Genomic DNA, 26,689 nt, shown 5'->3' with positions numbered 1-26,689 from the left:
AGAAGAAAGGCAATGACTTGACCAGACCTGTGTTTTATGAAAATCTTTGACAAATAAGCAAAAATTAGATTAAAGTGAAGAGAAATTTAAAACAAGGAGTCTAATTAGAAGACTATTATATTAATCCAGATGAGAGATGACATGGGCTTCAATTAGAGTATTGGTTGTGTAAGTAGAGATAAAGGGAGTGTATCTTACATATGTCATAAGAGTAGAAATTATAAAATTTGGCATTGGGTTGGATGCAACTAGTGAGTGAAAGTTAAGAATCATAGATAACACTAGATTTTTAAGTTTGGGTGACTGGAAAGGTGGTAGATCCCTTGATAGTAATAGAAAATATCAGAAGAAATTCAGTTTTGGGGGGAAAGATAATGAAATGTTTTATACTTCTATAAAATGTAGAGTTAATCACAATTTCTCTTTCCTTAGCCTGGAACTTAAATCCAGGCATAAACTTAATCAACATAAAAGGCATAGAAATTGCATTAGAAAAGTCATGGAGGCAGGGAAATACAGGATACAGTAAGGGGAGATATTAAAAATATCACTTTTGTGTCTTATCCTCATACCAAACTGAAACTCCTTTAGTCAAGAAACATGTTTCACCAAAGTTTTAAATATTCTCTAGGATTTGTGCTTAAAGCAATTGTTTAACAAATATTTATATGTAAATATATAGAGGCATCTAGGTAGAATAGTAGATAGAATTCCCGGCCATGAGATCCAGGATGACATGAGTTCAAATTTGAGCTCAGACATTTATTATTTGTGTGACTCTGAAAAAGTCACTTATCCTATGTCTGCCTCAGTTTTCTCAACTGTATAATAATGATAATAATAAAACCTATTCATTTTTTGTACTAATTCACATTTAATATGCTAATTGTTAAGTATATATATTCTTCTGTTTTATTATATGTTGATTCTTCTCCCTTCTCTTTTAAGCAAAGATTGTTGTTTTGTTTTTGTTTTTGTTTTTTGCATGAAATTACTCTAAGGTTGTTCTAAGGCTCAAAAGAGATAATATTCTTAACACAAATGCCTAGCCTAACAGATGCTTAATAAATGTTTGTTTCCTTCCTACCTTTCACTGAAGGAAAGAATGTTGCTGGGATTTTCAGCTTTCAATCACTCTCCATATCTTTAGTCTTATAGAAAACATTGGTTCAATTCAGTTAAGTGATGCATGCAGAGGTAGTTATAGAATCAAAGAATTTCAAAGTTAGAAAGGATCTTAAAGATCACCTAGTCCATTCCTTCCCTATATTTGAATGAGAAAACTAAGGCTCAGAAAGGTTATGGCAAATTGCCCATAATTACAAAGCTAGTTTCTTGATTTCCAGATTAGAGCAGCTACAAATCCTTTTCTTTTTCCAAATGACCAGCAGTTTGATTAAATTCAACCACTATGAATGCAAAGGCACGCCTTAAGTTGCTGCTTGAAGTTTTTAAATAGCCAGAATATACTTTTAAAAAAAAAACTATAAGAAATTCAATAGGATTTGATTTCTGACTAGTGTTATCCTAGACTGGTACCTTTCATCAGGGTAAACTCATGAGCTTGCATTAAGGTGTCTGAAAACGAGAATGGAGCTGTTGACAGACACTTCTGTTCCAAAGACTGAGCACATTATTATAATGAGCAAAAGTCTTGTTGATAACTATCTTGTTGTTATGACAAAGAAACCAAAATTATGTTTCCTCATTTGTTCAAAATGAAAAATACCTTCATTTAAATGTTCTGGTATTATTCCTACCAAGTTCATGGATCAGAGTAGGCCCACAAATTTGCCTTTGGTTACTATGATAATGAGACTTCAACAGCACACCAAATAATTGTGTTTATTAAAATTTACGATTCTGCATTAGAGAGCTTATTCCCACTCAGAAAGCCTTGGTGCCATAACTTAAAGGCAAAAACCTCGCTTTTCCTATACATTTTGCTTTTACAAACTGCTATTTAAAAGCTGATTGCTGTATAAATTTCTACTTCTGACCTGAAATATTTCCAGTAATATTTACTGTGATTAATTGGCACTTCAGAGTTCCATCTTTTCTGACGGATTGTCTGGTTTTAGCCTGCATGATAAAATAATAAGCTGGCTCTGGGATGATGCATACAATATGTGTAGCACTCAAAGGCATTCCCAACAGGGATGATAGGGCATTTAATCTTGATCCCATATCAGAGCTTATTTTGAATTAAATCCAATAGCAAGCCAAGTACTGCCTGCAAAGGCCATTCTCCTGGGTTCAAATTTTCCCATCCCTTTCTTTTTCCTTTGTGATTATTAAAGACCAGCTAAGACTCCCTTACTGTGAGCATCACTGTTGAGTATTTACAAATCACAATTGCCACAAATAACAGGAGTTTCAAATTCAGCTGGGTCAATGATGGCATATTGATATCTATGGAGGGCTATTTGATACATGTTCATTTATAATATAATTACATGTCCACTTTTAAAAATCAGCTCTCACCAAAGAATCCACAAAAATACAATTATTAATTGAGATGCATAATCATTCCATAGTGTTACTACTAAGAGGTGATATTATAATGACATTGAGAAAATTACATCTATTCTTCATACAGTTAGATAGCTACATTTTCACTCTAATGCCATTCTAATTGGATAGGAGCATTGAAATGTGAAACTGGGTGCATTTCAGTATCTAATTATATTGAATACTCATTCTTAAAATAGTTTTCTAGAAAAAAAAAAACACCTATCAAGAACACTCTGATAAAGCTAAAGTTTTTATTGTTACTATAGGAACAGGTGTACCTTATTCCTCTGTCTATAAATTGCAGACTTCCATTGAACTATCCCAAAGAATGAAGAATTAATGAAAAACCAAAAATTTAATAAGTCCAAGTACCTTTTCTGAGAATATGTTTATTCATTCTCTGAGTGAATGAACATTCATTCATTCATACAAGAAGCTGGGAATGGATAATAGAAGCTTAAGATCATACATTCAGAAGTGAGGAATCCAGTCTTTTCATTTCACAGATATGGAAACAAAGGCCCATGGAGATTAAATTATTTGTCCAATATCATACAGTATCATATGGCAGATCCAGGATTCAAACACAAATTGTGGGAGCCCCAAATCCAGACTCTCTACTATATCCTTCTGCCCCATTACAGAATTGGGGAAAAGAATATTGGGTGAAGAGAAGATACAAAAATGAACTAAACATAGTCACTACTTACAAGGAATGTACCTCTAATATATATAAATGCCCGTAAGTATTCTTTTACCCATCTAGAGAATGCTGAACACTACATGCTTCCTCATTACACAGTTTAGAGGAGATCCCTTTAATTTTAACAATGCTGACCTTAGTTTGAATCCCAGATCTGCCATTTATAATATGACCTTGGGAATATCATAAGCTATAGCATAGAATCACTAGAGTAATAAATCAACTAATAAGTGGTTTGTTATTTAACACCTACTGTGTTCCAGAGACTATACTAAGCACTGGGGATACAAAGACAAAGATAGGAATAAAGAAAGAAGATAGTAAGAAGTTACTAAGTATTCCAGGTATTTGGCCAAGTACTTAAAAATATGATGTTATTTGATCCTCAAAGCAACCCTAAGAGGCAGATACAATTATTGTCTTCATTTTATAGTTGAGCAAAGGCAAACAGAGCATAAGTGATTTACCTGGGGTGATACCACTATGAAACCAGATTTGAACTCAAGGCTTCTTTACTCTAAACCTAATGTTATCCATTATGTCACTTAAATGTCTCAAGGGAAACAGTACATGCTTATATTTTATAAATGAGATACATGTATATGTGTACATTTATATTGCATATATATATATAGGTATTACCTAAGCAGTTGAATCTCTTTATTTTACAGATGAGAACCTGGCAATGGTATGACTGTAAGGAAACATTTATTAAGCACCTATATACTGTGTGAGGCACCGTGTTAGGTATTTTACAACTATCATCTCATTTGATTCCTCTATGACCCTGGGAGGTAGGTGCCCTTTTTATCCCTATTTTGTAGTTGAGGCAACTGAAACAGGAGTCAAGTAACTTGGTCAAAGTTGTATAACTAGTAAGAGTTTTACATAGAATTTGAACTCAAGTCTTCTTGACTCCAAATCCAGCATGCTATCCAGCTGTCTCTACTTTAGATTAAAACTCAAGCATTTTCATTTCAGATCCAATTGTTACAGCAGAGTTATCAATCATAGCAGCAACAGAAAGCAGTTTAAAATGTAATTGGAAAATATTTGACAAACTAAATCAAATTACTATAGAAAATAGATGATGTTAATATGTGGTTTTCTACATCATTTTGTGGGGTAACTAAATGGCAGTGAATAGAGTACAAAGTCTGCAGTCAGACAGACTCATCTTCCTGAATTCAAATCTAGCCTCAGAAACTTAATAACTGTGAGCCTGGGTAAGTTATTTAACCCTGTTTATTTCAGTTCATCATCTGTGGTTGTTCTTGTTATCTGCAAAAATGATCTGGAAAAGGAAATGGCAAACCACTCTTGTATCTTTACCAAGAAAATCTCAAATGGGATCACAAAGAACTAAACATGAATGACTGAAGTCAATATATGGCTGACAGGTTATCTTTCCATTTCTATTTCTTTTTGATACCCCTACACAAAATTATGTAAGCCTGTTTCCCTATTTGCAAAATGATGGGTTTGGATTAATCTTTAAGGTCCCTTGCATCTCTATGATTCTATCCTATGTACATATTGTCTTGGAAGCTTTCCAGTAAATCAGGTCACATCTAATCTAAATGTCCCCTACTTATCTCAGAAACGCTAGCGTAGGATTTAAAGCTAGTCCAGTTGTGTTTCTATATGAGGAGAAGCAAAGTCCTGATCTTTACTATGTGATAACCAGTTTCCATAAGGAAACTCTGAGTTAAATATTTGCTTCAAAACCTTTTGGCAGTACTTACCTCCTGGACAGCAATGAAATTAATTTTACCTGGGATGATTTACCTGGGGTGATACCACTATGAAACCAGATTTGATCTGGATCCAAAAAAAAAAAAAAAAAAAAAAAGGTTTTTGCAGATAAAGGCTTTTATGTACTACTTACTTCAATTAAATTTAGTAAATGTCTATAAAGTACATACTATGTGCAGAATTCTCTATGAGAATATGAGGTCCAACAGTATTTTATTACCTCATCCTATCTCACCAGTAAGGAGTCTGAGGAACAGACCGGAATATTTAAACTTAAAATCTATGTAGTCGTACATATGATGAGTAAAACAACTTCCTAGGCCTTGGTTTCCTTATCTATAAAATGAGGAGGTTGGACTGGATGATCTCTAAGGTCTTTTCTAGCTATTACATTATGTTCTGTTCTATTCTAGTCTTCTGTATTCTATTCTATTCCTTTTACAAAGAGCTCTATTACCACATCAGTCAATCAATTCCCACTGCCATCCAATCCTCTTGTAAACCTAGGAATTTAAACTCAAGAAAAAGAAGAAAATGATGGAGTCGGTGAATCGAATCAAGACTAAAATGGAAAATATAGGATTATTTTTAACACTCAGTAAATCACTTCTACCTTTTTCTTTATCACTTTCAAAATATTTGGGAGCTATAGTATAGATAGAACTAGCTAAGTGATCACGTCTGATCTAGGTGGCACACTGAATAGAGTGCCAGACTTAAACTCAGGAAGACTCATCTTCCTGATTTCAAATCTGATCTCAGTCACTAGTTATATGATCCTATCAAGTCATTTAACCTCTGTTTGTGTAACTTCACTGGAGAAGGAAATGGCAAACCACACCAATAATCTTTGTCAAGAAAACCCCATACAGGGTCATAAAAAGTCAGACAGGACTGAACAACAATCATAGATATAATCACAGTTCCACTCCTAGGTCCCACTTTTCAGGACATAAATTCAGTTTGTTTTATGGGTATAGGTGAGAAGATGATGATGTTAGTATCAAGAAATAGAAATAATTTGAAAGAGGGATAAGGATAGCCTCATCAGTCTTACTGTTGTGAGTTTCAACACTAACTACTCTCTAGGATAGAAACCTGCATCCTGCTCTTAAATTTTCCAAAAAATTTATGAGGCCAAAAAGACTGTGTGATTGGATCCGGATCAATAGGAATTCAGTTAGTAACCATGATAGGAAGACTTGAATTTCAATGCCACCTACTCTATTGTTGGGGGTAGGCTGATCTAGAGAGTTACTTGTTTTAGTTTTTTCCCTTTTTTTCCTTTTTTTCCTAAGAAGGCAATGAAACTATCCTTGAGATTTAATTAATCAAAAGAACTAAGGCTCTGACTGTTGACAGAACCTCTTAATTAGGCTTAACAGACTCCCCACTGTTAGAAAGTCAACATACCCTTCTAACCATACAAATGTGAAGGTGAGATTAGATACATCCCATGGAACCAATGTATTGTATTTGCTGAATAGCCTTTCCATATTTTATAGTAAATTTCCTTTTGTTAAAGATTCTATGGTCTATGATTTTCATTTCATTCTAGTTCTAAGCTAGAAACATGGTTCATTTCCCACCCAACTGCATTCCTCTGTATATCATGCCTCAGGAAACTCTTCATCCATCAATATCACTTCATTTCTGGAACTTACATCTCCTGGGGTCCTATTTTCTCTCTTATTAAAGCATAAAGAGTGGATATCTCTCAGAATCTCTATGTAAGGAGAGCACCCAAGCCAGCCACTTTTACATTTCCTACCCAGTTAGACTCCTCTGGATTTTTCCATCATGTCCTCAAACTAGATACCTCATCTCTCACTATATTATAAGTTCCTGAAAAGCAAAAACTGTCATTTGCCTTTCCTTGTACTTCCAGGGCTCAGCATATTATCTGGTACATAATTAATAAATGTTTCTCAATTGACTAGTACTAGCTTTTGTAACATTGATATTAAAAGGTTGTTCCTAACCAATCCTTTCAACTATTTTGAGTATCATTTTGCCTGATTTTTTGTTTGAATTGGGGAAAAGGCAGTCAAAGAAGAGAAACATTGACGAACCAGATAGCTTGATATGGGAATCTAATATCCTATGGTCACCAAACAGAAATGCAGAAAGTCCTCTCAATGGGAAAACGAATAGACCTCACTAACTTTGTAGCCTTAAACAACTGAGTGTTTAAGAAGGTTGGAAAGGAAAACAAAGATACTCCTAGGCCTGGTATTCCAAAGCTGCTGTTGCTGACCTTTAGAAAATCTGCATCACCAGCATAAAGAGAATCTGTTGAACTCCACTGAAATCTAAGCTATATGAGAAGAAAAAGGGAATGAGAGTAAAAATAAAGACTAAAAACTTGTCCTAGTTGTAAAATAAAGAACTTTAATCTTACCCCATTACTATAGACAGAAGTTTTATTTCTCCTATATAGGGGTTTAGTTTGGCTTTCAGCACCATGGAACTTTGGAAGTTGCAGAAAAGTTTAAAATGCATCTGACACTTCACTGGAATGATGAGGGTATGCCTCAGGGACTTCACAGAAGACTTACTTTTCCAAAGCCAATTAAGTCAGTTAGAGGCTTGAAGGTCCTTTTGTTCTTTGTTCACTTTTGTTCTTTTTAGATGACTGAGAAACAGAATGATAAATATCTGGATCCATAAGCTTTCATACCCTTTGTGGTCAGTTCCCTAGTGAGGGTCTACAGAGATGAGATGAAATCCCTAAGAGAGATGAATAGCTCTATACAACACTAATAAAGTCCCTCTCGCCCATATGCACATCCTATGACCAGCCAGTGTGAAGAACAATTAGATATTCGCTTTTAGGTCAACCCCCAAGGAACATTAGGCTATAACTATGTCCCCCACCATCATCACCATATTACTATATGAAAATGAGAGAACCAATTAGTAAAACTTGAGGGGAAGATTGGGTTAACCATAGTGATAGTCTACAAACAAATGACTATCTGTAATAGTAATAGAAAGAGTTCCTTTGCCTATCTTAGTAAGAGAGGGATGATGATCCATCCCCATAAGATTTGTGTGTACATTGATAAGAAGAATAATAACAGGCATTCTACACAGATGCTATTAAAACCTTATTACCCCATCTATGATTTGAGCAATAAGCATCTTTCTGCCCTACTCAAACTTAAGCCTTTATCTACAGCCTCTATAAGATTTGTATGTGCTACAACCCTCAAATCCCTATATTCATTCTTGAGATACTTCTAGGACAACCCCAGAAGGGTCAGAACTGAAGGCTAGGTTAGAGATCTAAAGGTCCTAAAGCTATAGGCAGAGTTCTCTTGTAATTTAAGTCATTGTAACTCAAGCTACATGGCCAGGACCAGACCCCACAGATGCCTGGAAAAAGAATGTGATTTCATCAAATATATCCAGGTCTGTGGGGCACTTTAAACTATGTTAGTAACACACCAGGGATCCCCAGTGGGTAAACTGGGGTATTTCAATTCTTTGATAATTTATGGGGTCATACAAGAGATTTAGTAAATATGTGAAATATTTAATTAAAAGATACTTCATTTTCTATCATGGATTTCAGGGAAAGTCCACTGAAGAAAGAGATATCTTTAATAAAGTGAGGAGATATAGAAAAAATGAAGGTATCTAGAGAAATTGTCTATACCAATTCTCCTTACATTAACCTCGTGTGACTAGTAAGGAAGATAGTTAACACAAAGAGCTAAACAAATATCTGTGGCTATTTCTGACCTCACAATAAACGGCTAGGAACAATAATATTCAACCTTTTAGACACTGTTGTAGATATGGCAGCAGCACACAACACAGTGACATCTAGCATTTATATGATACTTCATGATCATTAACTCATTTGATCTTCATAACAATCCTAAGAAGATAATGAGGAAAACGGAAGTTAAGTGTCCCTCGGGCTTCTATTCTAAATCTCTTCTCTTCTTCTATACTGTCTCACTTTGTCATCTCATCCCTTGCCATGGATTTCATTATTACACCTTTTTCAGATGATTATGAGATGTACATGCATTACCCTAACATTTCTCCTGAACTCCAATCTCATTTTACTACCTATCTGGTGGACATTTAAAAAGCAATGTCCCACAGACATCTCAAATTCCCCATGTCCAAAATAGAACCCCTCCTATTCCACCTCTTGCCAATCCTTCCCTCTTTTTATGTCCCTCTAAATGGTAAGGTTACCATTATATTCTAGTCACCAAGGTTTTCAAGTCTCAATTTCATCTTCAATCCCTTATTATTATATAGTCCATATATTGAGTGTTGCCAAATCTTACCATTTCTACTATCACAGCTTCTTTCGTGTGTGTGTGTGTGTGTGTGTGTGTGTGTGTGTGTCCTTTTCTTTCTTCTCTCAAACTCCATCCTAATTCAGGTCCTCATCTCATATTTAGACAAGTCTCATCTGACAGCTCTCCCAGTCTAATCTATCTTTCACTCAGCTGTCAAAGTGATCTTTCTAAAGTTCAAATCTGACCATGTCAGCCTACTCAATAAATTTCAGTGACTACCTATTATCTTTAGGACAAAATATAAAATTCTCTGTTTAACATTTTAAAGTCTTTTACAATCTAATTTCTTCCTATATGTTCTTTGTTTTTATAATTTTCCATCTTCTCCTGTCTGGTAGCATTGGCTTCAATGAAGGTATTCAGTCTCCAAATTCTATGATTTACCATTTGCTATTTCACATACCTCAAATGCTCTTCCTGGATTAATCTAAAACCGAACTCAAATACTACTTTGTGCAGGATATCTTTCCTGGTTTCTATTCCCACCCTTCACTGACACTGAGTGACTTTTCTTTGAGATTACCTTCCATTTATACTTTGTTTTTTCTATATATAGTTACTCGCATCATCTTCCTTATTAGAAAGCAAGCTCCCTTACATGAACTGATGCTGAGTGAAGTAAGCAAAATCAGGAAAACACAGAAACAGCCAGATTGTATAATGAACAGTTATGCTGGACTTGTCTCTTCTCAGCAATTCAATGATATAAGACAATTGCAATAAATTTTAGATCGAAAATGCCACCCACATTCAAAGAGAAAAATGTGGAGACTGAATACAGAGCATAGCATTGTTTTCACCTTTTTTCTTCTCCTTTTTTTTTTGTAGTTTTTCCGCCTTTGTTCGGATTTTTTTCACCCAACATGACTCATATGGAAATATGCAAAATATATATATATAGATAGATAGATAGATAGATAGTACATGTATAACCTAAAAAATTAAAATATTAAAATAAAATAAAATAAATAAGAATATAAGCTTTTTATTCTCCTTAATACGATCAGCAGCAACTATTTAAAGCCATCAGCAAGTATCATATACAATGGGGAAAAAGTAGAACCATTCCCAATAAGATCGGGGTGAAACAAAGTTGCCCACTATCACCATTAGTATTCAATATTGTATTAGAAATGTTAGGTTTTGCAAAAAGAGAAGAAAAGGAGATTAAAGGAATTAGAGTAGGTAATGAAGAAACCAAATTATCACTCTTTGTAGATAACATGATGGTGGTATACTTAGAGAACCCTAAAGAATCAACTAAAAAACAACTCACAACTTTAGCAAAGTTGCAGGATTCAAAATAAATCCATATAAATCATCAGCATTTTTATCTATTACCAATAAAGTCCAACAGCAAGAAATACAAAGAGAAATTCCATTTAAAATAACTGTCAATAATATAAAATATTTGGGAGTCTACCTGTCAAGACAAAGTTAGGAACTATCTGAACACTACTACAAAACATTTTTCACACAAATAAAGTCAGATCTAATCAATTGGAAAAATGTCAAGTGCTCATGGGTAGGCTGAGCTAATATAATAAAAAATGCCCAAATTACCTAAATAAATCTACTTATTCAGTGCCATACCAATCAAACTCTAAGAAATTATTTTACAGATCTAGAAAAAATAATAACTAACTTTATCTGGAAGAACAAAAGGTCACAAATTTCAAGGGAATTATTGAAAAAAATGCAAATAAATAAAAAGCTCTAATAAAAATAAAGAAATGGAAAGGCAAATGAAAGCATTGTTGTGCTAGATCTAAAACTATATTATAAAGCAGCAGTCATCAAAACCATTTAGTACTGGCTAAGAAATAGAGTAGTTATTCAATAGGTTAGGTTCACCAGACAAAATAGTCAATGACTATAGTAATCTGGTGTTTGACAAACCCAAAGACCACAGCTTTGGGGATAAGAACTCACTATTTGATAAAAAAAAAAAACTGCTGAGGACATTGGAAATTACTATGATAGAAAGTAGGCACTGACCTACACCTAATACCATATACCAAGATAAGGTTCAAATGGATTCAGGATCTATACATAAAAAGTGATATTATAAGCAAATTAGAAGAACAAAGGATAGTTGACTTCTCAGGTCTGTGGAGAAGGAAGGAATGTGTGACCAAAGAAGAATTGGAGTACATTACTGAACACACACACAAAAATTTTGATTATATTAAGTTAAAACCAATGCAGACACAATTAGAAGGGAAGCAATAAACTGAAGGGGTTACATTTAAGGTTCTGAAAAAGTCCTCATTTCTAAAATATATAGCGAATTGCCTCAAATTTATAAGAATTCAAGCCATTCTCTAATTGATAAATGGTTAAAGGATATGAACAGACAATTTTTAGATGAAGAAATTAAAACCATTTCTAGTCATATGAAAAGGGGCTCTAAATCACTATTGTTCAGAGAAATGCAAATTAACACAAGTTTGAGATACCACTACATACCTCTTAAATTGGCTAAAATGAAAGAAAAAGATAATGACAAATGTTGGAGATGATGTGGGAAAACTGGGACACTAATACATTGTTGGTGGAGTTGTGAACTTATCCAACTATTCTGGAGAGTAATTTGGAACTACGCCCAAAGGGATATCAAACTATGCATACCTTTGATTCAGGATATTTCTCCTGGGCTTATATCCCCAAAAGATCATAAAGGAGGGAAAGGGACGCACATGTGCAAAGACGTTTGTGGCAGCTCTTTTTTGTAGTGGCAAGAAACTGGAAACTGAGTATATGCCCATCAATTGGAGAATGGCTGAATAAATTATGGTATATGAATGTTATGGAATATTATTGTTCTGTAAGATAAGATCAGCAAGATGATTTCAGAAGGGCGTGGAGAGACTTACATGAACTGATGTTCAATGAAATGAGCAAAAACAGGAGATCATTGTATACAGCAACAACAAGATTATATGAAGATCAGTTCTGATGGATTTGGCTTTTTTCAACGAGATGATTTAGGCCAGTTCCAATGATCTTGTGATGAAGAAAGCCATCTACAGCCAACACAGTATTTTTACTCTTTTTGTTGTTTGCTTGCATTTTGTTTTCTTTCTTATTTTTTTTTCTTTTTGATCTGATTTTTCTTGAGCAGCATGATAATTTTATAAATATGTATATGTACATTGGATTTAACATATATCTTTAACATGTTTAACATATACTGGATTACTTGCCATCTAGGGAACACAAAGTTTTGCAAGAGTCAATATTGAAAAATTATCCATTCATATGTTTTTAAAGTAAAAAGATGTAATAATAAAAAATAATAATAATAATTTAAGCTCCTTGAATTCAAAGCCCCTGTTTTTATTGTTGTTGTTGTTGTTTGTTTGTTTTTTACTTTCTCTATATTCCCAGCACTTAATATGCTGTGTGACACATAACACTCAATTAATGCTTTTTTAACTGTCTGACAAGTAAGACTGGAAAGCCCTTGCCACATCACATTTTTTCCCCCTAAAAGGCAATGAAAACAGAAGTAGAGTCAAGATAGCAGAGCAAAGGCAGTTATTCACCCAACCTCTCTCCCAAACTACTCCAAATTGCTTTGAATAATGATTCTAGACAAATTTTAGAGCATTGGAACAGTCAAAATGATGGGTAGCATATTTTCCAGCTAAAGGCAACTTAGAAGGCCAGCAGACAAGGTCTGCAACACCAGGGTAGGGGTCCATCGTGCAGTTATGCAGCAGATCATGCCAGTACAGCCCCGGCCACAGCTCCACACCAACAAACCAGGAAGGATCTAGGGACCTCTCATCAGTACTGGCCTCTAAGCCAAGAGACATCAAAGGTGACTTGAATGGGGAGCAGAAGAAGTCTGTGGCAACAGGGTGGGATTCCATCAGAGGCCATCCAGCACAGTACCAGCCCCAATGCCAGAAAAGCAGGACTCTATTGCTATTGCACAGATTTTACAGCTACAGGGGGGCACCGACATTCCTAACAGTTCCAAGGCAAAAAAAAAGAGTGCTAGTGGTCAGATTGCTAGAAGTATTTCTTAAAATAGCTGCATAAAACCCCTGAAGCTTGGGAAAGTGTGCCCTCCCACCTGAAACAGAGGCCTACTTTAACAAAGAGTTGAAAACTTGGTAATAGGTTACAAAAATGAGCAGACGACCAAAAATATGTTCTGACCGTAGAAAGTTATTATGGTGACACGAAAGATTAAAACACACTCTCAGATGATGACAAAGTCAAGACTCCTACATCCAAAGCCTCCAATAAAAATAAGACTGGGTTCAGACCATGGAAGAGCTCAAAAGAGATTTTGAAAATCAAGTAAGAGAGAAAAATGGAAAAATTTTTAAAAAGAATTGAGAGTGGTGCAAAAGGAAATTTAAAAAACTAATGAGAAGAAGAATGCCTTAAAAAGCAAAATTGGCCAATTGGGAAAAGAATTAAAGAAGTTCACTGAGGAAAAAAATTTCTTAAAAATTAGACTTGAGGAAATAGAAGCTAATTAATTTATAAAAAATCAAGATACAATTAAAAAGATTTTAAATGACAAAATAGTAAAAAAAAAAAAAAGTGAAATATTTTATTGGAAAAACAATTGACTTGGAAAATAGATCCAGGAGGAAAAAAATTTTTTTTAAATTATTGGTCTATATGAAAGTCATAATCAAAAAAATAGCCTGAACATCATCTTCTAAGAAATTATCAAGGAAAACTGTCCTGATATTCAAAAAACAAAGGGTAAAATAGAATTGAAAGAATCTACCAGACAAAAGAGATCCCCAAATGAAAACTCCCAAGAATATTATAGTTGAATACCAGAACTCTCAGAACAATGAGAAAATATTGCAAACAACCAGAATGAAACAATTCAAGTATAGTGGAGTAGAGTCAGGATAATGCAAGATTTAGCAGCTTCTACATTAAAGGATCCACTTTAGAGGAATATGATATCCCAGGGAACAATAGAGCTAGGATTACAATTAAAAATCATGTACCTAGCCAAATGGAGTATAATACTTCAGGGGAAAAAGTGGATATTCAATGAAATAGAGGATTTTTAAGCATTCATGGTAAAAAGACCAGAGTTGAATGGGGGGAAAAAATGGTTTTCAAATACAGGACTCTGGAAAAGCATAAGGAAATAATCAGAAGAATGATATCATAAGGGACTTAAAAAGGTTAAACTGTTTACATTCCCACATGAGAGGATGATATTTGTAACTCATTAGAATGTTCTCAATATTATAGCAGTTTGGAGGAGTATATATAGACAGAGTGCACAGTTGTGAGTTGAATATGAAGGGATAATATCTTTTTAAAATGATGAAATTAATGGGTGAGAGAGAGATATACTTAGAGAAATAGAAAAAGAAAAGCAGAATGGTATAAATTATCTGCTATTAAAAAAAAAGAGGCAAGAAAAGGCTTTTGCAATGGAAGGGGAAAAGGGAAGGAGAGGAGAGTGAATTAACCTTACTTTCATCAGAATTGGCTCAAAGAGGAAATAACAAACACTCTAAAAATAGATATAGAAATCTATTTTACCCTGCAGGAAAATAGGAGGAAAATAGGATATGGGAAGGGGAGAGGGTGATAAAAGACAGGGCATATTAAGAAGGGGAATAGCCAGTAGCAAAACACTTTTGAGTGCAGACAGGGTAAAAAGACAAAGAGAACAGAATAAATGGGGGGAATATAGTTAGCAATGGTAATTGTAAAAATAATTTTAAATCAAGTTTCTTTTTTTTTTTTAATAACTTTTTATTGATAGAACTCATTCCAGGGTAATTTTTTACAACATTATCCCTTGCATTCACTTCTGTTCCGATTGTTCCCCTCCCTCCTTCCACCCCCTCCCCCAGATGGCAAGCAGTCCTTTACATGTTGAATAGGTTACAGTATATCCTGGATACAATATACGTGTGCAGAACCAAACAGTTTTGTTGTTGCACAGGGAGAATTGAATTCAGAAGGTATAAATAATCCGGGAAGAAAAACAAAAATGCAAGCAGTTTATATTCATCTCCCAGTGTTCTTTCTTTGGGTGTAGCTGCTTCTGCCCATCTTTGATCAATTGAAACTGAATTAACTCTCTTTATCGAAGAGATCCATTTCCATCAGAATACATCCTCAAACAGTATCATTGTTGAGGTATATAATGATCTCCTGGTTCTACTCATTTCACTTAGCATCAGTTCATGTAAGTCTCACCAGTCCTCTCTGTATTCATCCTGCTGGTCATTCCTTACAGAACAATAATATTCCATAACGTTCATATACCACAATTTACTCAACCATTCTCCAATTGATGGGTATCCATTCATTTTCCAGCTTCTAGCCATTACAAACAGGGCTGCCACAAAAATTTTGGAACATACAGGTCCCTTTCCCTTCTTTAGTATCTCTTTGGGGTATAAGCCCAGTAGAAACACTGCTGGATCAAAGGGTATGCACAGTTTGATAACTTTTTGAGAATAGTTCCAAATTGCTCTCCAGAATGGCTGGATGTGTTCACAATTCCACCAACAATGTATCAGTGTCCCTGTTTTCCCACATCCCCTCCAACATTCCACATTATCTTCCCCTGTCACTCTAGCCAATCTGACAGGTGTGTAGTGGTAGCTCAGAGTTGTCTTAATTTGCACTTCTCTGATTAATAATGATTTGGAGCATATTTTCATATGTCTATAAATAGTTTCAATTTCTTCATCTGAGAATTGTTAAAGCAAGTTTCTTTGATAAGACCTTATTTTTGAAACATAGAGGGAACTAAGTCAAATTGATAAATGATTAAAATATATGATCTATGACCAAAAGGGGGATAAATTCATCTAACTAAATACCACTATGAGGCATGAATATCAAAGGATTTTTTTTAAAGGAAAAAGACTTATATGTAGAAAAATATTTGTAGCACTCTCTTCTCAGGACCAAAAAAAAAAAAAAAAAAAAAAAAGGATGTTGTTCTCCCTCTGGGTTCTATACTGTGCCCCTAGTGTGGACTATTTGCAGATTCGTAAGGGGATACCAAGAGGTCCTGACTGCCTTCCCCAGAGGGCCAATTCTTTTCACAGAGAAAACAAAGGTGATTCCAAACCACCACAATTAAGTTGTTCAAACTTCCCAGAGAATTTTCTAGTTTACATCTGTCTGCATATTGTACTGTGAGCTTCAAAATAGATAGCTTGATTTACCAACTGTATATCAACAGGAAGTAGTTTTAACCTACATAAATGTAAGCATGTGCTAGAATCTTCTCCTACTGGCTTGCCAGAGCCCATCATTAAGTTTTCAGTGTATTTATACCTCAGGAATCAGCAAATACTACCAGTCAGGGTTTGATTCATTATTTTGTTGATTGAATATACATAAGAAAGCAAGAAATTTTTCATAATTAATAATTAAACTTTAAAATGTATTCTACATGCATGTTTTTGAGAGAGAACCAATTAAGATATGTATAAATATAACAATAATAGGAGGCAGAATGTGATTAGTACCACATAAGCACTACAAAGGGATTCCAGAAGAGAGAAATGGATCTTGCAATAAAAATAATCAATCAGCAAATTTTTATGAAGCATTTACCAGATACTGTTTTAGGTGCTGAGGATATAGATAGATAGATAGATAGATAGATAGATATAGATATAGATATATAATTCCCAGTCTCAACAAGGTTACCTCCTAGTATGATGAAGAGACTGGAATGATGCACTGGAATGATGTATACATGAATAAGTATACAAAGAAAAAAATTAGTTAGGGAGAAATAGTCCTAGCAACTGAAAGAGTCAGGAAAGATTTTAACTGGAAGGTAGTCCTTGAGATATATTTTGAAAATTTAAAAAAAAAAAAAAAGGATTTTTGACATGTGAGAATAAGAAAGGAATGCATTCCAGACATGGGGATGGATGATGCAAAGACAGAGATGAGAGAAGGGGTACTGTCTATGAGAGATAACAGAGGAGGTCAATTTGGTTGACTCATATAATGTGGGCAGAGGAATAAGGAATAATAAAACTGGAAAGATGAGATGGGGACAGGCTATGAAGGACTTTACAATCCAAGTAGAAGAGTTTCTATTTGATCTTAGAGAGTATAAGGAGTCATTTGGAATCTATTGAGGAGAATAAAATGATCAAATCATCACTTGTGGAAAAATCACTGGAAACATAGAAAGGATCTACAATTATTCCTTGTATATCACAATGGTTTCAATATATCACAGATCAACATAAAAAATGTGAATTTGAGGAGGAATTTTGCAGAGGTCACATAAAAAAAATTTTGAAACTAAGAAATGCATAAAATATAAATATAATATGTATAATATCGGTATATTTTATCTTTTAATATCTTATTAATTAAGAATCCTCTGGTATAAAAAAGCAACAAAATTTACATGGATTTTCCAGGTTGTGGGGACATCTCACTCCTAACTCCTCACAATGTAGAAGAGATAGCTGTAATATTAGGGAAGGGGAAGGAGAAAAGAAGAAATTAAGGACACAAGATAATTTAATATAGAACTTTTTGAAAAACTTATATTATTTTGAAAACTTATATTAAGCACTTTAAACTCTACAAAGTAGAACATATCAGAGCTGTTTATACATCTCTTTCACACTTTTAAAAAGTTTTTCCAAACTTTTTTCTCTTTCCCAGAAGGAAAAAAGATAGATGGGCAAGCCAAGTAGAAGTGAGAGAAGGAAGAAAAACAACAATAAAAAAAAAAGAGAGATGAGGTGAAAGGTTGTCCAGATCAAGTACTCCTGGTAAAACATTCCTAATGGTGAGAACCATAGATCTGAGGTAGTATCAGGAAACCAGCGAGGAGCTCTTCTTGGTTTTTATTTTAAATTGTTGGGAAAGTCAAAGAATCAGTCTAGTATGATGATTAGACAATCAAAGGTACTGATAGATAAGGCAAGCCTAGCAAAATATCAAATGGGTCACTTTTTGGTACTTCAAACATAAGATCAAAAATTTGGAGCTAGATAGGACATTAGAGGACATTTAGCCCAATATACTCATTTTACAAATGAATACACTAAAGGCCAAAGAATTTAAGTGATTTGTCCAGTGGGACACAGAAAGTAATAATAAAGGTAGAATTCAAACTTAGATCTCTAACTCCAATTCCAGTGCTCTCTCACCTGCACCATGCTCCTTCTTCCAGGCAATACAATGAGCAATCCTCAATTGGACTCTGGTCTTCTGTTAGCTCCAAGTGAGAAGCCCCAATGGAAATAATACCTTATATCTGATCCTCCACAATTCCTAGTTACCTTTGATCTCAGATTTCTAGAGATCTAGAAGAAAAAGTCATATCTCCTGTTGGGATGTTAATTGTCCTATCTGTTAAGTATGGGTTACAAAAAAATTAATTTTCTAAGGCAAATGTTGTGTGTATTTATGTGTATATTCTATGACAACAATATGGCTCAGCTCAACCCCATAAACACTAAAACTTCCCTACATATGCTTTTCACTCAAGCCTTTAATCAATAAATTCTACAATGTAAAGTCCAGGAGAAGGTTTTCCTCTCCAACTAATTCTTCATTTCCTATTCTCAGATCTGGACAGGAAGAGATCAGAGAACAACTTGAATAGCATGGAAGTGATGAATGAGGGAACTGTAATGAAATAGGCAAAAACAGGGTTACTGAACGGGGCAGGGTGCTATATCTTCTCTGTATAAAGAATGGAAACATAATTTTCTTTGTTCTCACCTGCAATTAGTTTTTTAATTGTTAGCATTTCTTTTCTAGGATAAATACCAAACCTGGAAACTGACTGCATGCTGAAGCTCCAATTTCAGCATTGTAAATTAAATAACGAGGAAATGGAGAATGATTTGTTTTTCTTAGGGAATAATATTCTTGTTTTCCTACAAGGTGATGCTAAAGGTTGAAAAAGCTGTGGTGCAAATACTTTAATTAGCTGACAGCATGTGGGATGAATTACATTTGATCTCTGTTCAAGTTGCTTGTATAATAAAGGATTTAATTGTTCCTTTCTTGTACAGTGTAACTAAATAGATTGAAAGGGAGGAGGATAGCTGAGGCTCTCTTAATCTCACTCTATTTGATTGCAATATTGTCTTTAAAAGTGGTATATTGCATTAAAAAGGCTGTATGATATTTGTGTATGATGATTTTTCCATCAGCTTGATAGAACAGGCTGCTGCCTGATTGAGTATTCATGCACATATACTACTCTGACTGAGTGTGGAACTGAGTTCCATCTATCAAGCTTGGGCTCATGATGTTCGTTCTCAAGCTTCCAGCTTTCTGGAGTGACAAATTTGTAGTAAGATTTCCCAGTGGTTCAAGAGAATCAAGAGTTCAGTAAAAGGCTGGTAATTTTAGGTCTTAAAGACTCATTTCATTCCTTTAAGAGCCCAAAGAGTTAATGTCAGGGATTATAACAAAGCAAGATTGGAAGAAACCCCAGTTGCTAGTCCAACCCAAGCTCAAAAGAGAATCTCTACCACAAAATAGCTAACAAGTGATTATCAAGTGTTTCTTTGAAATTATCCAATAATATAACATGTATTTTAACATATTTAACATGTATTGGACTGCCTGTCAGCTAGGGGAGGGGATAGGGGAAAGGAGGGGAGAATTTGGAACAAAAGGTTTTGAAAGGGTCAATGTTGGAAAAATTACCCATGCATTTGTTTTGTAAATAAAAAGCTTTAATTAAAAAATGAAATTATCCAATAAGGGGGGCCTTAGTAGCCCATCCAACTCATGGATGGCTCTAACTGTTAGGAAATTTCTTCCTTGCAACTTCTAATCTTTGCTTTTAGTTCTGCTTTTCTGGGGCCAGAAAGAACACATCTGATCCTCTTCTCCATACTATGATTCAAATCACTTCAAATAATCATCATTATTCTCTGAAGTATTCCCTTGTCCAAGCTAAATACCTCCATTCCTTCAACCAATTTTTATATGGACTTGAAGCTTTCCTTTAGATAGTCATGCTTTATCAATGCCCTTCCTAAATTGTGTTAACCAGAATTAAACAGATCCAGAACTAAACATGTCTTAACAAGATAAAGTATAAAAGAAATATCACCTCCTTATTCTTTTCCAATGCAGTACTGGCCAATAAGTATCCAGTCTTAGAAGCATGCTTGGTGAACCTGCTTCTATAAATGTATGCAAAGTGGAATGGAAGAGCCAGCTTCTCTACTTCAAGAAGCCTGAATCTGGAGGTCCTTAGTTTCTAGTTCCACTGGCAAACTGAATACCCAGAGACTGGCTACTTCTCTCCATTAATGTTCTAGGGGTACCAAGATAGTTTGAGTATCTTTTTAATGCTATTGACTCAAGCACCCAGTCTCATGTGATCTCTTTAAATGTGGAATGCCAATGATTGTCTTCTAATTATTCTTTATTCCAGTGATTAGCACCCCATTATTATTTTAACCAGTTATTATCTCTTTTATAAGGACAATTAGGTAGCACAATGGATAGAGTACTTGCCTTAGAAAGGCACATAGCCTTCCCTGACCTATGACAAGTTCCTCCTTGTAGGATCCTAGAGAAAGTGGGCTTAAATTTAAAGTGGCTGACCAAAACATTTCCCCAACCTCATTCACTTCTTTAGGTGACAAAATTAACTGATGAAGTCATTCCTTTGCTGCAGGACATGCTATCTCAGATACTGATACTGGGTTCTCGACTGTATACCACATATTGCTCCTTGGGGCAGTGCTACATTTCTCACTGAAATCAGCTTCCAACAAACTGATATAAAGTTAGAGTTTCTAGACTTCTGATAGTTCTTCCAAACTTTCAAAGCTCACAGGGTATAGTCTTGTCTGCTCTGACTGCAACATCCTTTCACCAAAGAAAGAATAAATGAGCAGAGAAGCAAAGTAGATACCATATGGCTTTAGGGATACATAACAACAAGGAGCAGAAGAGCCTCTCCCACTCAAAGTGTTTCTTCCTCTTTGCTGGGATGAAAGAGAAGAAGCTGGGTCAATTAGTGATTTTTATATGCACACTCAGATATGGCTCAGCAGCTAATTTAAAAGATTTTCCTCACCAAGAAGTAAAACAGACACAAAACAGATTACAGAGGACCTGGGCATATCTGGAATAAAAGAACTAAGCTACTCTATTCACCTACATGGCACCCCTGGACATAGGACTGGGTTTTCATTGTCCAGGCTCCTGTTATGCTAGGAAACTTTCTCTCTCTTAATAGAACCTAAAAACACATTATTTTAAGCTTGAGACCCTGTTCAGTGGGTTCAGAAAAGCCTTAAGGAACTAATATCTGAACAAATTCTGTTTCTCTTTAGTGGTCCCCAAGGTTATTCCAACGCAACAATACTTTGGATTTATATTCTGTTCATTCACTGAATAAGTATTTATTACTACTATAAGACAGAGAGAGTAAATAGCCAGAGGAGTCTATGGCCCCACTTTCCTGGATCTATCTCCCCTTACATAACTCCAGTATGTTTATGGTATATACTCAGTTCTAGTTAGAACAAGTTGCTAAAACTCTCCAGAAAGCTTACTTATAAGATATAGCTATAATTCTACCTTCTTCATGCTAGGTAGACCTTCCGATGAATTTTTTGAAATCTCCTTTTGCTATTACTCCATGTTCCCTTAACCTACTCTATCTGCCATCTCCTGCCAAAAGAGACTCTGTTTGAAAACCCTGTGTAAACCCAAATACTCAGAAGCTCTGTGCCTTCATCTAGAAGGCAAAAATCACTCCTCATCCAGAAGCTCACCCAGAATTCTGCTGTGTGGGTCAGTGAGGAAAGGTCATATGCTGTTCTATGACTGACCGAATTGCTATTCATCTATCTATACCCTCTTATGCTGCACTTGTCTGTGAATGTCAATAAAACATACTAACATGTCCTAGAGCTGCTGATTATTATTCACCTAAGCTCACTCTCATTTTGCATGACAGAAAGCATAATGAAAAATAAAGCACAGACCCTGACCTCAAGGAACTTACTCCTTACCCAAGTCAGTACATATACACATAAACTATAATATATGGTAGAAAATGACATATGCCAGAGGAAAGACATAAATAAAATAAGATGACAGTTTATAGAAGAAAGAGAAGATTTCTAAGTGATGAGAAAATGTGGGGTAAGTAAATAGGAAAGTCATTTCTAAAAATAGATATTTTTCCTACCACACCATTACTACTGCTTCTGCTGCTGCTGCTGCTGCTGCTGCTGCTCTCTGGTTTGGTCAGATACTACAAATGATCTTATGAACCTCAACACTTTTTACCCAGATCTAGAACCAAGAGATATCTGAGTATATTCCTTACCTCTAAGATCTACCACAGGCAATATAGATCTCTATATACTTTGCCTCCATTCAATATTTAAGAGAAACCTGAGCAGACTGAAAATATCCAACAAAAGAGTACAATAGAAAGGATAGAGAACAGATAAAATAAAGAGGGGATTTGAAGTTTTGTCTATTAACAAAGAGATGGAAAAAGAATTTAGGGGCACCCAAGTTGAAAGAATTTTTTTTTTAATAAAAAGATCTTACAAATCTTAAGAGCTGCTGTCTCATGGAGAGGAAATGGAGAATGAAATGAGGACAGAAAGATCTTGTTGCCATTACAGAGGATCATAGAATTTAGAGCTATAGAGTACTTTGGGAATCATTTAGTACAATCCTTTCATTTTTCATGTAACAGAAGGCTAGTGCACCCCAGGATACTTTCTTGTTACTCCTCAACAATGTACTCAGAGCTCAAATTCAATAATAAACTTAAAACCTCCATGGAACAGAAATCCCTTTTCTTTAAATATAGCTAAAAGAAAAAGAGAAATATTTAAAGCTCATAGAAATAAAGCAAAATATTTTAATTATGTTGGGAAAAAGCATAGTGATACAGAGAAACATAGAACACCCATCCTTGTTTTCACTTCTCTCCCCAGATTGGTTCTTCTCTACTCTTTAGCCTAGAAGTTTCTAATACCTTCTACAGGCAGCACAAGAAAGACAAGTAGTTGCATTGCCTCTCTATTCCTCTGCCTTTAAACAAAATGAAAGAGTTGAAATGGTGTAGAGAACTGAAACTCTGAATCAGACAAGAGAGCACGTAACACAGGTCTCCATTAAAGATAACCCAATTATTACATAATTGGCGATGGATTCTTGAAGAAAAGGTTTCTAAAGTTCCTCTTAAAGGATCAACTATTTTTATAGGTGCACCCAAGCATGAAATTTGTGCTGTATACTCTCATGACTCAACTATAGAAAATAGTCAGAATTCCTTTTCAGTACACGCAGCAGAATGAATAGTATGCAATCATGCTAGCTCTTAGTATCCAGGAGATATAAATATAATATCTGATTCGGCCTATTCAGTAGGTGTGGTACAAAGAATTGACACAGCCCAAATAAAACTTGTAGCTTCCAATATATATCCTCTCTTTAAGGAACTTCAAGAGCAAGTGAGAAAGTGTCCAGGTAAGATTTATATCTTGCATGTCCACTCTCATAGTGGACTTCCAGGTCCCATTTTTGAAGATAATTCAAAGCCAGAAAGCCTTCTAACCATGTTGGCCAATAGTCCTTTATTGCAGGAAGCCCAAGAATCTCATTTTAAATATCATCAGGCTGCTTGAGCTTTATGTTTACAATTTGGGATAACAAAAGAGGAAGCTAGGAGAATAGTAAAAGCCTGTACAGCTTGCCTTCCTTTCCATGCTCCTACACTACCTCCAGGGAAGAACCCTCATGGTTTGAGACTCAATGAAATTTGGCAAATGGATGTGACCCATTATGAATCTTTTGGTCATCTGTCTTTTATCCATGTTGTGGTAGACACTTTTTCAGGATTCACTTTTGCAATACCAGCAGCCAAAGAGACAGCCCAAGTGGTCATTGAATTCCTATCCAAGCATTTGCAATTATGGGTGTGCCACAAGCAATAAAAACAGATAATGGTCTTGCATCTACTTCTAAACATTTTGCACACTTCTGTGCACAGTATAAGATTTCACACACCACCCGCATACCCTTAAATCCTCAAGGACAGGCAATAGTAGAGAGGAGAAACAGAAACATCAAGACACTCCTCCAAAAACAAAAGAAAGGGAGAGCCACAGGTAACCTTAGAGGACTTCTAAATTAAGCTCTTTATATTATTAACTTCATGATTTTTGATAAAGATGTACTCGTTCCAGCAGACAGGTTTTATAATCCACCGGAAGGGCAGTGTCCAGTGTGAGTAGCTCCACTATCTTTAGATAATCACCAGGTGATGTGGAGAGACCCAGAAAGTGGTGAATGGAAGGGACCAGATAGGTTAACTGGTTGGAGGAGAGGGCTTTCTTGTATCTTTATAGATGAGAAGAAATCAGATGGATGCCAATAAACTGTATTCACCTTGTCCATCGGATAGAAACAGAACAGACCCTTGAAACAAAGGAGAAGACCCAAGAAACATTAGGTGGTTCTATTACTGACTGTGCCCATCACTGAAAGAGCATGGAAGTTATGGCAATTGACTCATGGACATCAAAAATTGTTAATGAGACTGATGTAGAACTTGAAATTTCTCAGGAATCATTGGATTCCCTGACATGTGAAGCAGTGGACAATGGATTGCTTTTGGACTATCTCTTGGCTGCTGAAGGAGGTGTGTATGTGACTGTTGTCTACATACCCTCTAGGGTATGTAGGACTTCTGGAAATCTTTTACAATACCATGTTGATTCATATTGTTTGTTATATCACTACTTGCATGTATAATTCATGTTTGATTTCTTCTACAAGATCTTCTAGAAATAACACTTCCCCCAAGAAGATTCATCATAGAAGATTGGAATGATAAAGTAGAACATAAAAAGATAATAGAAATAAGAGAAAAGTTTGATCTTGGTATACAAAATGAAGCAAAGTAGAGACTATTAGAGTTTTGTCAAGACACTAGTTATATAACAAGCCCTCTTTTTTTCAATAATCTAAAAGGAGACTCTACAGATGGACTTCACTAGATAGTCAATATAGAAGTCAGACTGATTATATACTTTGCAGTCAAAGGTGGAAAAACTCTATATATAGTCAGTTGAAACAAGACCTGGAGCTGATTATGGCAGACCATATAAGTATGATCTAGATAATATTCTTTATGAATATAAAATATAATTGATAAATAGATTTAAGAGATGAAAAGTGATAGATAGAGTTCCTGAAGAACTATGGTCCTGAAGAACTATTAAGAGGGCAGCAACAAAAACCATTCTTAAAAAAGAAGAGCAAACAAGCAAAATAGCTGTCTGGTGAGGCTTTAGAAATCCTGAGGAAAAAGTAAAGCAAAAGAGAAAGAAGAAAGATAAACCCCTAAAATACAGAAATGCAGAGAATAACAAGGAGAGATAAGAAGGCTTTCTTAAGCGAGCAATGTAATGAAATAGAAGAAAACAATACAGCAACAAAGATAAGCAATCTCTTCAAGAAAATTAAAGATAACAAAGGACAGTTTCATGTGAAAATACAAGCATGACAAAACACAAAAATGATAGGGATTTAACAGAAGCAGAAGAGATTAAGAAGAGGTGACAAGAATACACAAAAGAACTGTACAAGAAATATCTGACATCACTGATAACCATAATGATGTAGTTATTGATCTAAAGCCAGACATTTCAGAGAATGAAGTCAAGTGGACCTTAGGAAGCATTACAAACAATAAGGTTAGTGGAAATGATAGAATTCCCATTGGCTATTTAAACCCTACAACATGTTTCTGTTAAAGTGCTGCACTCAAAGTGCCAGAAAATCTGGAAAATATAGCAGTTCCAATGCTAAAGAAGGTCCAAATAAAGTTCAAATTGCTGAACAATTGGATTCATTTCATATTCCAGCAAAATTATACTAAAGATTCTCTAAGCTAGGCCCCGACAATCTGTGGATTGGAATTACCAGAAGAACAGATTGGTTTTTGAAGAGGTAGAGGAATTAGAGTCAAACTGTCAACATTCACTGGATTATAGAGAAAACCAAGGAATTTCAGAAAAAAAAAAGTCTATTTTTCCTTCACTAACTACACTAACCCTTTTGACAATGTGGATCACATCAAAATGTGGCAAATAATCAAAGAGATGAGAGTACCAGATTGTCAAATGGAAAACCTGTATGCTGGTCAAGAAGCAACAATTAGTATCTCACATGGAATAACTAATTGGTTTAAAATTGAAAATGGAATACAAGGCTATAGATTGTCACCTATGCAAAGTACATAAAAGGAATGTCAGGCTGGATGAATCAAAAAAATGGAATTAAGATTTCCAGGAAAAATTTCCACCATCTCAGATAGGCAGATGATACCATTGTGATGGCAGGATTTGAAGAGGAACTAAGAAGTCTCTTAATA

Source organism: Antechinus flavipes, chromosome 2, assembly GCF_016432865.1.
Source record: "Antechinus flavipes isolate AdamAnt ecotype Samford, QLD, Australia chromosome 2, AdamAnt_v2, whole genome shotgun sequence".
NCBI classification, from domain to species: Eukaryota; Metazoa; Chordata; class Mammalia; order Dasyuromorphia; family Dasyuridae; genus Antechinus; species Antechinus flavipes.
The sequence above is the reverse complement of the archived record's forward strand: the minus strand, read 5'-3'. Positions refer to the sequence as shown.